This window comes from Barbus barbus (genome assembly GCF_936440315.1).
Source record: "Barbus barbus genome assembly, chromosome: 10".
Taxonomy (NCBI): domain Eukaryota; kingdom Metazoa; phylum Chordata; class Actinopteri; order Cypriniformes; family Cyprinidae; genus Barbus; species Barbus barbus.
This window is the reverse complement of record NC_136738.1, coordinates 9,219,602-9,233,796: the sequence shown is the minus strand read 5'-3', so window position 1 is coordinate 9,233,796 and position 14,195 is coordinate 9,219,602. Positions and strand designations below refer to the sequence as shown.

Here is a 14,195-nt window from a genome sequence, read left to right as displayed (position 1 = left end):
ACCAAAGCAAAGGCAGGTAGTAAGATGCTTTAAGTAACATTTCACAATGCAGTTCCTCAGTAATGTTAAATAAACATTCTGCTCAAAATTAAGAAAAAAGTAACACCGTGTTAGTCAAACTGTGAGAGTCTGCTAGAAGAACACCTCTGTGAATCTAAGGAAAACTGCTGCCTATTCCTGAGAGCTTCAGTATTATAATGAGGTTTTATTATAAAGATGTTCAGTACTATAATGGCTGTGTGTACATGCAACCTAATAATGAGGTAATAATCAGATTAGGGATGTCAACGATTAATCGGCAATCAATTAATTGTTGATAAGAGATGCAATCGATTAAAGCTATCGATGGTCGATTAAGCAATTGAATTTTGAGCTGTGTGTGGCTTATGCGCAAAACACGTGCAAGCGGCTGTGAGTAGGGATGCACGATATTGGAATTCTGCCGATATTCGATATGCCGATATTTTTCAACTCATTTTGGCCGATATCGATGCCGATACCGATATATTTCCTTTTGTTTGGAAACAACACCAAGTCTCTCCTGTGCAGAAATTATAAGCAAAATATTATTAATTTTGGTTAGTTTTTAACAAGAACTTATTTATTTGAATTAAATAAAAATAAAGGTTTTTTAACAGTACATTGAAGCTTTGAAGGTAAATATAAATCAACTATATCAATCGCTGCATTTTTTCCCCCAGAAAGATGCAGTGTTAACCCTAATATTTTATTTTAAGATTTAACATTTGTAGATGGTCTAAAACAAAAGAGTTGTAAAAATTCTGAAAATCTTTTAGAGCTCATGATTTGTTTAAAAAATAAAACGTTACACATTAATGAATAAATCAGTATATATAAAATTATTTAATTTACAAGTGTCATGTTTGTGATTTTTTTTTTTTTCATGTAAGCTATAGCTTCTGACCATTAAATCAAAACATACTTATATTACTACATCAATTACTGCTTTATTTAATCAGAAACACAGTCTAAATGTTATTTGTGTAGGCTATTTTACTTTTAATTTAATTAGAAGTAGGCCAACTGCGCCCCTACTATTAAAACTACTTACCGAACGGGCATTAGGACCTGGGGGAGGCTGTCACTGCTGCCCCTGCTTGTGCTATAACTGTTTACTCTATCCCACACCGAACGCGTCATTCTGTACATGCCTTCACACATTAAATGCAGCGATCCAAAACAGTCAATCTATTCATCATTCAGACAAAACTTTGCTTCAAGAATGAGCCACATTGCTGACGTGATCTAATCGCTAGCACACCCTGAGCACATGCGAGTTAACCCCTTCCCCTTATCGGCAAGACATATCGGCATAATTTTGCATGTGAGGCCGATGCCGATATTTACATTTAAAGTCATTATCGGCCGATTTCGATATCAGTCCGATAATATCGTGCATCCCTAGCTGTGAGTGACTGGCGCTGGATCTTTGGCAAAAATGATTTACTAACGTACAAATTACGCTTTTAATGTGATCCAAACTTTAAAAGTACATTAAAACAGAAACAATACAAAGTTATTTTGTATTGAAAGGTAACAATTAAGTCACGTTTAATAATAATTAGCCCAGATGATTTTCATATTGGGCTCTGCAGGACAGATAATTCAGTCCTAAAACTTATTTTGTGCCCACTATCCATATTTCATGAATTTCTTCCCTAGAAAACCCATGATTTTACTAAAATGAGGGAACAAATTAAGTCATAGGAATGAATTCTTAATTCATGGCCACAAGTTTCGTTTCCCTGTGCATGTTTACCACAGTAAGAGACGCAAAATCAGCGATTAAAAGTGAATGACAATAAACCAGCAAAATCAGAGGGTGAGATTGTGAGCATTTGGGGGAAAAAAAACAATAAATATCATTAAATTCGTGACCAACCGGCAAAACAAAAAGCCACGTAAGGCTTTTAAAGGGTTCATATGATGTTATTTTAAAGATCATTATTTTGTGTATTTGGTGTAACAGAATATGTTGACATGTTTTAATGTTCAAAAACACATTTTTCAAATACTGTACATTATTGTAGTTCCTCTATGCCCCGCCTCTCTCAAATGCATAATTTCCTACAAAGCCCCTCCTTCCAACAACTGCAGTCTGCTCTGATTGGCCAACTGACCCAGTGAATTGTGATTGGCCGAACACCACAAGCACGCATCAGTAATGTAACGCCCCTTACCATAATCGCGAGCTTCAGCTTTCACATTAGTTTTATCAGTTCAAGCCGAAAGGGGAACAGATCGCGTGACAGACACAGTGATGATGCTCGTATGCATTTGCAGTAAACAAGCCGCGGTTAAGACGATTTCTGACAGGCTGTAGACTCCGCTGTGATGTGACCCTGTTCCCCTCACACACACACACGACGCGTTATGCGCAAAACTCTGCATTTGAACAGTCAATAGTAAATACTTGAACTAATAACAAAACATACTTACAGTCGCTGATTCAGAAGCGCCAGATTGTCATAGCAAAGTCGGAATTTAATTTTTTTTTTTTTTTTTTTAGAAATAGCCTTCGTGCATAGCCAGCTTTGTACTCTACTATTTTCACAAAACGATCACCCATAAAATGCGTTTCACAAATTTGAACATTTGGGTTGTGTTGCAAACAAATCTTAACCAATGATTTAATTGCATCTACTTTCTAAAGGCCAAATAAAGTGCTTTCACGTTCGCATAGAAACACACATCTCCCTGACATAGCTGCATCAACACAACCGCGGTTACTGAAACCACGCGTGAACTTGTTTCTTTGCGTAAACATTTGAATGGGATTACGCAAATATTTCCACATTGTGATGTAGACATGTGGGGGCGCGTTTTTAGGGGGGCGTGGACAAGTCTTAACCTTTATAAAGAATATCTCTTTGGGTTTGAGATAGGGCTGAAACGATTCGAGTAACCCGAGTAATTCGAATACAAAAAATCAGAGGCAAATTATGTGCTTCGAAGAATCGTTTAGTCCATTTACTAGGGATGCACTGAATTCTCGGCTGCCGAAAATATATGCCGCACTGCACCGTTGTTCTACTTGGCGTAAATCAGTGTTCAGGTTTCACTCTCCTCCAGCCGTCATCACTGCGCCGTGTGACGCTCCATTCAATAGTCCGCTCTATGAATGTGCATTCTGCTCATTTAACGCACATGCTCAAAAGCTAAGTCCGCTCAAATAACGCGCAGACAAGAAATTTCTATGTAGGATACTTGTTCCTGCTTGCACTACTGTAGAGCAGTAGCGCAAGCACACAGTAATGTGCTGTGGCATGCTGTAGTACAGCTGTACTGGGCAACGCTGATTAAATCTCTTTCACTGATCCGCTTCTTCTGCTACGCTCTGCTCACACGCGCTAATAATAATAGCTTTGCCAGGGTTTTTATATTTTTATACATGTTTACTTGATATTTCTTTACACAGAATCATCATTTCTATTCATTTCCCACTGATTTTCGCGATCTGATGAGCATTAACTCATTAAACGCAATCATATCTCTATATGAATGAATGGCAGAGACGCGCATTTTCCTTTACCACACACACACACATATACTCAAGTGCACGTGACGCTCGCGGTGATTTCAGTGTCTGCCGTCTCAATGAGGACATAAACACACGAACAACATCTCCAGAACTGCTCTGAAGGAGTCACTTCATGAGTGTTTTACCGTTTCATTTGAGTAAAACTAGCGTTATATATCATATACACAGAAATTTAAAAGGCATTCATGGCAATCCCTCAAAATAAACGTCCGGTTTAATTTGAAGACATTGCAGCAGAAATATATTTGTTCAGCAGAATGTACATACTACCACTACTAAAATTATGAAAACTTAATTTTTTAAGGAATGATCACACAACATTTCTTCCATGTTTTAATTTTAATAGTAAATCCCCGTTGTTTGCCAAAAAGTTTAATTTTCAATAAAGATAATTAAATTAATGTTTTACGCCTTCATTTGAGAACCAGATACACAACACAGAATTTCTGAGGAAAAAGAAAACATTTCATAAGGCTACTTTAAGAATAAATAACATTAGGTGAGAGAAAATAAAACATAACTTTATAATTGTCATTTTCTTTAATCATAGCTATAAATATTAAAATATGTTGCGTTTAAAAAGTGTGTGTTTCAGCCAGTTGATGGGTAGGTACATTGTGTGCTCATGATCAGGATGGTACCACCTCCGCCGAATTTTGAGAAAGGAAAAACCGTTTGCAGGACTATACATTATTTGGATAATTAGTCAAAAACAACAAAAGTTATGTCATTCTGTAGAACCGAATAAAAATACTACATTGATATTTAATATTAATATATTTTCCGTCCAATTTTCTTTAAATAAAGGTGTGGTTATTTTATTGGCTTGTGTTTTTTAAATTTTGTGTCATTAAAACTGTTTTAAATTAAAAAGTCTTACAAAATTACTTTATATTATTTAATAAAATAAATAATTATTACAAAGCATTTTCGGTTTCGTTTTTCGACCAAGCACATCCAGAATTCTCAGTTTTGGCCCAGAATTTTCATTTCGGTGCATCCCTACCATTTACTGTAACTGCATACAGAGCACTGTGTTTGCAACTACATGCTCCTTTAAAGGATTACACACACACACACACCAGTATGCAGAGAGACATTTAACTTTAAATTCATGTTGCTTAAAAATGTGGCAAGAAATTTTATGTGTATGGATTCTTGTTTTTGTTCCACGTTAGCTTCCTGTCAACTAATTTTTGCCTCTTACAAAAGCCACAAGGCCTTCTAAGAATACAGTAAAGGCTTATGTCATGCCTGAGCTGTAGTTAGGCTGAAACTTGAAAGTTAAGTTGCACATTGTTTAGGTTTTATTATAATTTTTGTATTACTATTATTTTGATTTATGTCGAATTTTAGGTTGTACTGTTTATCTTTTTTAAAGTAATTTGAAATAGATTTTTATATATTTGTATTTTGAATGTAACATGACAATTAAATGCACTAAATGGGTTTAGTTTTCACAGATATTAATATATGCAATTTCAGCAATAAAAACGTAAATTTTTCTAAAAAGGAAACCACTTGTTCATTTAAAGAGACCCGTCTTATTTTCTCTTGTATATTTAGTATTGCTCTTTAGTAAAGAAAAAGTACTTCTTAACCGATTAATCGATGGAATTTTCAGAAGAATACTCAATTATTAAAATATTTGATAACTACAGCCCTAGTTTGAGTCTTTGCAACTTTAGGGATCTCATCTATGCACAAACAGCTTGTAACACTCCAAAGAGAAAGGAAAACTTGAAATTGTATCATATGACCCCTTTAATGTAATGTATCCAGTGTTTCCCCTACAATGTATTAAGCAGCAGCGCAGCGCCGCCGCTGGATTTTAAGCGCCGCTGAAAAATCTTCACATGATCAGTAATATCACGACATTCACTTACATACCTAAAAACACAAACATGGCGACCGGCGGCGCTGCTAATGCGATGGCTCTGAATCCACTTGTTGACAAGAAAGGAGAAAAGAGCCACAAATGGAAATTATTTTTGATTAGGCTAATGTCACGTTGCCATTAGGGGCCGTTCACATTCACGTTCATATGCAAATATTTCAAATGTGGGCGCGCGGAAAGCGAAACCACTGTTCATGGTTGCATAGCAACGACAGACGCCACGGGAGAGCGAGCAAGCGCTTGTGGAAAGGAGAAAGCGAACTGCGAAATTGGTACCGAAAACCGTGAATTTTCACTTGTATTGAAAATACCATTCATTTTTCAGATGGGTGAAATCCTGTGGCATACCAATCTCCAGTGTGAACTGTGAACTTTTCCACACTGAATAGGGTGATTTTAATCAGATCCATTATTCATTCATTAAGACATATTGCCGTGATTTCTGTATACCTACAGCTCCAGGCACACTGAAATCTCTTCATGCAGATACCTGGTACATACCTTTTTTCACAAAAAAATAACCCAACATCCGATCAATAAAAACTCACCTGATATGACACCCTACATGACATGAATCTTCTATGAAAAGCCCAGAAAAATTAAGTGCTCACAGATTGGGTGTGGCCCTTGCCATTAGGATAACATTTTCAATAAATTGTAAATAATCTTTTTCTGGGTTGTGCCGTTTCATTTTTCCACTATCTATTTCTACCTTACAGCTGAAAATTAACACAAAAGAAAAACATGAATAATCCTGTCCTAATCTTGTTTGTGACCAGTTCAAGGTACGTGCTGCAATAATCATGCCTTCTGTTGATGGTATGTCAAGTTTGTATGTCTCAAAATGTGCATTTCTATCCACAAAACTTGCCAGAAGTCATGGTTTAAGGGGTTATTATTAAAAAAAAAATCTTCCGGGGGTGCATGCCCTCGGACCCCCCGCGAGCGGCTTGGTAACAACCTCCGGCACGTAACAGCACCGCTGCTGGAAAGATTTATAGGGGAAACACTGGTATCGAATAGCATGAATAGTATGAATCAGAACTTTACTCCTTTCAAATATACACCTTAACTGATCTGAGTGAGCATGATATGAATGAAATTTTAATGTAAATGAAAAAGCTGGTGTATATCTTAATCTATTAAATGTATAATAAAAAAGCCAGAAAAGCTTTTTTCGTCATCAGGGCCAAAATACCAAATATTTTGCTGTTTCTGAACAAGGTGATTGACGCACAGCGTATGCATTAAAAGTTTTGCTCGAAACAGATGTAATGCATATGGTAAACACTAGAAATTGTCTTGCAAAGTTTAAGGTACAATTAAACTTTCTGAATGCCCAGTTATGATGGATTCTATTGGACTTACAAAATTGGTGTGATGTTCATTCAAATGATTTTAGTTAGAATAAAATAAGTGTTGGATAATTGAATATTTACTTTTTTCAATCATTTTATTTTTATATTATTAAATGCTTAAGCGTAATCATTGTTTAGAGCAAATTAGAATGATGGGAAGTGGACATTTGTTACCAAAAAAACAGCAGCAGAATAAGTAGACTTTTCTAGCAAATTTTACTATTATTTTTATTAACAAAATGTCAATAGGAGTCAACGTTCACACTGACAACATAATTAGGATCAATTTTGTGTCTGTTGCAATGATATTCAGACATTTTGAGTAAGACTTGTCTAAGTATAGTGGCTAATTTAACTATACTGGAAACTATTGAATAAGAACACAGAATAACTGAATTGTAATGAATAAAGACGCTACTATATCTTCCACAGAGCTGTTTTAGTTGAAACTGAAGTTGTAATTCAAGCTGAATTTATTGATTCCTAACGGAAGAATTTTGCAACATGGATGCAGTTTTTAGTGTTCACTACTGTAAATGGCTTTCCAAGGCTGCATGATATATTAAACCCATTTAAAAATCATAATTAAGCATTATTGTGAATTCACAAACCCTATGATTTAATTATATTAATTAATTATATGCGATGCAGTTCTAACAGTATATGCGGTTTAATTATTTTACATGTGTGTAGGTTAAGTGTGTGCGTCTCACAGCGGCTCCGTTCACAGTAGCTCCACAGAAACTTATTTACATGTGAACTCCATCTCTGCATGATGTTGTGAGTTTGTGTTTATAGCAGCGTTCATCTGGGAACGCAACGTGCGCCATTTCATCAGATTTGTAAAATAAATCCGGGTGTCTCACACTCATACTGGAATGTGAAGCTGCGGGCTCTTTGATCGTCCCCTGCAGTACAGGTCATAAGCCCCGCCCTCTCCATGTAAACGAATGGGACTTGAGTCACAACAAAAAAATGTAATTACATTTCCAATACAATTTTCCAAAATATGATTTTAGTCATTTAAGATAATTGTTATCACGCTTATATATGTTCAATTGTTCGTTTTTGTGGCAAGTTTGATTTTAGCTAGTAATTTGATGCTATAAAAATGGGGCGTGTCGTTATGGTTGATTGGGTCTGCAGGAGTTTGGGCGGGAGTTTGGTTCCGCGACCTCACGACTCTACGGCGCAGACTCTGGCTCCAAATGACATCATTTACTGACAATGGCAGCGGCCATACTGAGATGCATTCGCTTCACTTTTCTATAATGGAAGGAAGCGGAGACGCGTCGTCCATCTTTTTTTACAGTCTATGGGTAAATAATTTATAAATCTACACAAACACAGGAGAATACATCGCGAATTTCAAAATAAAAGCTCAAACCCTCACTCTGAGTTTACACGGTTTGATGTCCACCTATTAATTTAATTACAGCGGCTATAGCATTTCTGCCCTAAAGAAATATTAAAGATTAAGTGTACGTTTGAATTAAATGGTGCTTGGTCAATATTACACAGTAATGTGTAAAAATAATCATCAGGCTGTCGGTGTCCCCTGCAGGCCTTTGTTGTAATGCGTAATCTACATTAGCTCTATTGTTTATAATACATTATGTATTTTAACAGTTTTGTTCAATAAAACCATATGATTTCTTGCTTTTGATACTTTATTTGTACTAATTATTATTGCATCATTGCTATTATATATGTATTTTAAGTCATTTTAAAAGCTATTGTTCACTTAAATCTATTTTTATTACCACAAAAAAAAAATAATAATAATAATTATAGGGCCCTATAAAATCCGTTTTATTTCCAAATTCAGTTTTTTAAATTTTATTAATCAAAAAGTCGAATTAATTGAGTTTTACCGTTTTATCTGTACCAAATTCTGTTTTCCATTATTTTCTGGCTTCCATTTTAATGGTTCCATTAAATTTTAATAATAAAAAGCATCTCCAATTACTTGATTTTATATTAAAAAAAATGACTTTTTTTAGAAATACTGCACATTTACATTTTTTCACCTAAATAAATTCTGGTAAATAATATTTCTGGTAAATACTCTTTTAAAAAGTGTTTTTTTTAATTATTATAATTGTATTATTAGTAGACTAGAACACGGATATGTTGTCATTCTCACACTATAATACTGAAGTTTGATTTCAGTGATTTGGACTATGAGATGGACACTTGCTTCTTGCACTATGTTGCACTTTACTTTTGCTTTAAAAAAGGATTTCATTTGGTTTAAAAAAATATTCTTAAGTAAAATTGTAGATTTTTTGTGTGTGGGAAATTAATCGTTTAGATTAATCGAAAAATTAGTCGATAGATTAATCTAAATGAAAATAGTCGTTAGTGGCAGCCCTAAACAAAAGTGACTTTCCCACTATCAGATCAGCTTTTCAGCTGTGAATTGCATGTTACTGTAAAACACATTGTGTAATGTTATGCTGTGATCGGAACTGAAACAACATCATAAAAGAAGCGAGCAGCTCTCTGTACCAGACACTGCTGTATGAAACTCTCGCTGGCAGCGTAGTGTCTGGCTGCAGCCTTTTAACCAGGCTTATCCCTCTCTCTCTGGAGGACCAAGAGCCAACATGGATGCCCAGCACATTCCCACTGACACAAAATGGCAGTGCAAAGATCAGTGGTGTTATCAGGCCAGGACACAGACAGGACTACAGGGGAGCTTTATCATTAGAGTTCGTAATGGAGGCCAACGAGAGAAGGTGAGGCTATTTTGAGCAGCCTCAGACTCAGTGGATGTGTTTCAAGAGTGCTAAATAATCCATTTATACTTCAAAAACAACACATCTGGGAGATACAGCTTGAGTAAACAGATGCGGCTTAATAGCATCACCCAGGCTTGATAAATTACATTTCCACATCTAAGACTGAAAATAAAGAAATCATAATTCAAACACTGTGTAAAGGACAGGACTAGGATATTTAATACTCCATTCTCCCTCTTGCTCATTGTCCTTTATACACTCTCTGGTGAAGAGGCATCTTTTTTTTTTTGACATTCTGCATGGGTCTCCTGCTCTCAGGCCCCTGCACATGCACCCGGGTGAACCCTTACAATGCAGGGATGTCATTTTAGCTCTCTGCTCCTCACAGGCACAGTGTCCACCTGTTTCTGACACATACTTACGCTGTCAATCAAAAGCACCCACTTTGGGTTTTATGCCATAACTTTCACTATGCTGTGTGTATGTGAAAAATGTATTATTCATTCATAATTATTTATGTTCTTATTTGCCTTATTATAGATACAATTAAATAAATATAAATCAATAAAAATAATGATATATATATTATATGTAATTATATTTACTCTAATAATTCAAAAATCAACTCTGCATGTTCTCAGTGCTACAGCACAGTGCTTGTTTGCAATCTCTATTCTTGCAGTTAAACAGCTCTTTAGAGGTTCTCACCTAAACATCTCCCTGGGGGGATATCACTTATCCTTAATCTCTTTGCAATGAAAACAACAAATGCAGAAGCAAAAGCACGGAAAGAGTCCAGCAAAATTATCTCCTTTTTAGGCATGTTGACAGACACACACATTAGTATTAGGATGTAATGCTCGGTGACAGGATGAAAGGTCAGTTGTGCGGACTGACACAAGTTGACAACTGGCCAACAACTCCAATAATATCCTAAATGCCATATGTGTGGAAGTGGACGACACCTTAACACGGGCACAATGCCAAATTTACACCCATTACAGCAAGACCAAGCCCAAACTGAGAATAACACCTCGGTGTGACTGTATGTGTGTTTGATAGATTCAGTGTGCTTTAATACACACGTGCATGGAAACGCGCACTGCAATAAAATCCAACGTCCAACAACAATTAACAAGTGGGTTCACAAGAAAAGTTAATAAAACGCGCGACGAAAAACAAAAATCCATTTTGCTCCTTGAGCGACCCTGTTTGCCACCATGAACCAGAGTGTCCAAGTCCCACTCCTGCTCACTAAAACCTCAAATCTTACGTCAAAATAACCAGTTTCCAGCGTTAATCGTAAAATGCGATATCAAGAAGCCAATGCATGTTTTCAAACAGTAAATAACCAGTTGACGCTTTCTTTATTTCTTATTACTGAATAAGATACATACTGAGCAGTTGCACTGTAGTACAGTATGAGCTTATGATGCTAATTAGCCAAAGGCTAAAATGCTATAACGATAGTCTCCAACGGAATGAGGTTTCCATGCTAACCAGCTGCGAAGCTAAAATGCTAGCACATTAGCCAGTTAGACGCTACTTTTACCATTAGTTTTGACAGCGCAAGCTAGGCGGCTAACTAGCCAGGAAAACCAACACGCTACCATGCTAAAATGCTAACATGCTTGTCAGCCAATACAAAGCTAGCAGATTAGCTAGTATAGCTAAAAAGCTAACCCGACCGACTGCTAACCTCATACTGTAACTCGCAACCCAAGTCGGTCGAGTCATTTTAACTCAACTGGAGGGACCTTCCACTAAAACTCTTCCACTATCCAAAACTAGAAACTTAAGGGAATAAAAGAAGCACACTTCACCTTCTTTGGCTGGTGCGAGCGGCGCGCGGTGTTTGAGAATACGGCGCCGCTGCTGCTGCTGCTGCTGGAGCTAAGATGGCGCCCCCTCCAAACTTCCACTGCTACTTTGCTCACTCATCCAGCCACTTTAGAGAAGCATAGAACAAAACATCAATCAGCTGTCCACGCAAACGACATCAGACAAAATGTGGGAGGTTAAGTGAATGATGTTTTTTTTCATCGGGAGAGGAGGGGCTGTCAACACTTGGGACAGACACACAAACCTTCATCGCCCTCTGCAGTGCGTCTAGAAGCGCCTGCTACTGCTACTGAGGAGGATACAGATGAAATGAAGACATGAAGCTGCTCTCTTAAAACACTATCTATCGCGATACTTGACACTCATCCCATGAAAATGAGATGGTGGGAGAGACATCGGGAGCCACTCAGACATTACTGTCCCAGTCGGTTGGTTATGCCTATATGGTGAACATACAGTGTTGGCTAAAATTATTATAACACTAGTATTTTCACCAGGTAAAAAAATGGTTTTAAGTCAGTTATTTCTATCGTTTGCTGTAGTGTGTCAGTAGGAAATATCAGTTTACATTTCGTAACATTAATTTAGCCATTAATTGTAATAATCAAGTGAGGTTTTTGTCTGACAACAGCCAGTGCCCCACACAGAGATCTGATCTGATCATCATCCAGTCTGTCTGGAATGACATGAAGAAACTGAGAAAGACTAAATCCAGAAGAACTGTGGCAACGTCTCCAAGATGCTTAAAAAAACCTACCAAACTTAAAAAAATCTCACTTGATTATTACAATTGATGGCAAACTGAATGTTTGGAAATGTAAACTGATATTTCCTACTGACACACTACAGCAAAAGAAATAACTGACTTAAAACCATTTTTAGCTGGTGAAAATACTAGTGTTCTAATAATTCTGGCCACCACTGTATGGCTATAAATCGACAGACAGATTTGGATCAGTATCAAGGTAAAAAATTAAATCCCATACAATCTTGTTAAGCTATGTAATTTATACAATCAGTGTTGGGGTAACACATTACAAGTAACGCAAGTTACTTAATCAGATAACTTTTTTAAAATAATTAGTAAATTAATGCATTACTTTTAATTTAGAAGGAAATATCTGAGTTCCTTTTCAAATACTAAGTAACGCTAGTTCCTTTGTTTTCCATGTCTTGACTGACAGTTCTCGTGTTGCCATGTTGAGAGAGATCGGAAGTGAGTGCAGAGCCCATTGTGTGAGTTGTGTGAACATGATGTTGGAGTTGTAGACTAAATGTGACCATGGACCACAGTCATAATGGTCAATTTTTTGAAATTGAGATTTATACATCATCTGAAAGCTGAATAAATAAATAAGCTTCCCGTTGATGTGTGGTTTGTTAGGATAGGACAATATTTGGCTGAGATACAGCTACTTTAAAATCTGGAATCTGAGGGTGCAAAAAAAATCTAAATACTGAGAAAAACACCTTTAAAGTTGTCCAAATGAAGTTCTTAGCAATGCATATTACTAATGAAAAATTAAATATTTATATATTTACGGTAGGATATTGACAAAATATCTTCATGGAACATGATCTTTACTTAATATCCTAATGATTTTTGGCATAAAAGAAAAATCAATAATTTTGACCCATACAATGTATTGTTGGCTTTTGCTACAAATACACTCAAGCTACTTATGACTGGTTTTGTGCTCCAGGGTTACAAATGTGAACATGTATTTACTAATCTCACCTGCACAAAAAACAGATTCAGTATTCCTCAAAATGAATAAAAAGAGTCAAATGCAAACTCAGAATGTTAGCCTATATATGTGAAATAAGACAAATATAATTTATGTATTTAATCCCATTTTATTAACCAATGTCTTTGCTACTGACCTTCGATGATCCAATTCAATCAGAAGCAAAAAATGACATTTGTGTTTCATTTTTGTAATTGCTGAATAGTATTAAACTTTCTTCAAAATGGTCATATTCTTCATGCAATTTAATTTGAGCTGCGCCCTCTACTGTACAGACGTGAATTTGCATTTCCTTCAGACTGAGGCGTATTCATTTCACTTTTGTTGTGAAAGGGCTATAAACTTTTTTATATTAAAAACAAATAAACAAGCCCTGCCCAGATTTAAGAAGTAACTCAAAAGTAACGTAACACATTACTTTCCATAAAAAGTAACTATGTAACATAATTAGTTACTTTTTAGGGGGTAATGCAATATTGTATTGCATTACTTTTAAAACTTTCCCCAACCCTGCAGACAATAACATATACTCCGTGTTGGGGAGTAACTAGTTACGGAATTTAATTACAAAATAATAAGGTTACACTTTATTTTAAGGTGTCCTTGTTACAGTGTAATTATACATGTACTGAGTAATATTAATTAACTACATGTACGTACCATATGGTTAGGGTTAGAATTAGGGTTTGATTTAGGGTTACTTGCATGTAATTATGCATAATTTATTGTTATTATAAAAGGAAGTACATGTAACGTGTAACAAGGACACCTTAAAAGTGTCACCCAAAACAAACGTAACTGTAATCTGTTACAGAAAAAAATGTGTAATTACATTACAGTTACTTATGAAAATGTTACATATTACAAAGGGGGTTACATCTGAATATTTTCACACAGATTTAATTCATATCTTTCCCAAATTGCATTGACTGCACTATGAGACACCAAAGTTCCCAATGTAACTTAATCTTTAAATGTGATATCAAGTCGCCAGGTATCACATTTTCTGTTTGTATGCTTTATTTTAGTTTTTTTAAGCTTAAA

General features: G+C 35.9%; 1 protein-coding gene across 4 annotated transcripts in view; it reads right to left on the bottom strand.

Moving 5' to 3' along the window:
* Positions 1 to 11,694, bottom strand: part of tlk1a (tousled-like kinase 1a) — a 41,085-nt gene extending 29,391 nt beyond the window's left edge. For 2 of the 4 annotated variants that reach the window (XM_079427261.1, XM_079427263.1), the window contains exon 1: positions 11,385 to 11,605. The gene's annotated coding sequence lies outside the window, so the exon portion shown is untranslated. Of the gene's footprint in view, positions 1 to 11,384; positions 11,606 to 11,647 lie in introns of those variants that run through there. The other 2 variants (XM_079427262.1, XM_079427260.1) reach the window with 2 other exon arrangements.
* Between the last annotated feature and the right edge of the window lie 2,501 nt (positions 11,695 to 14,195).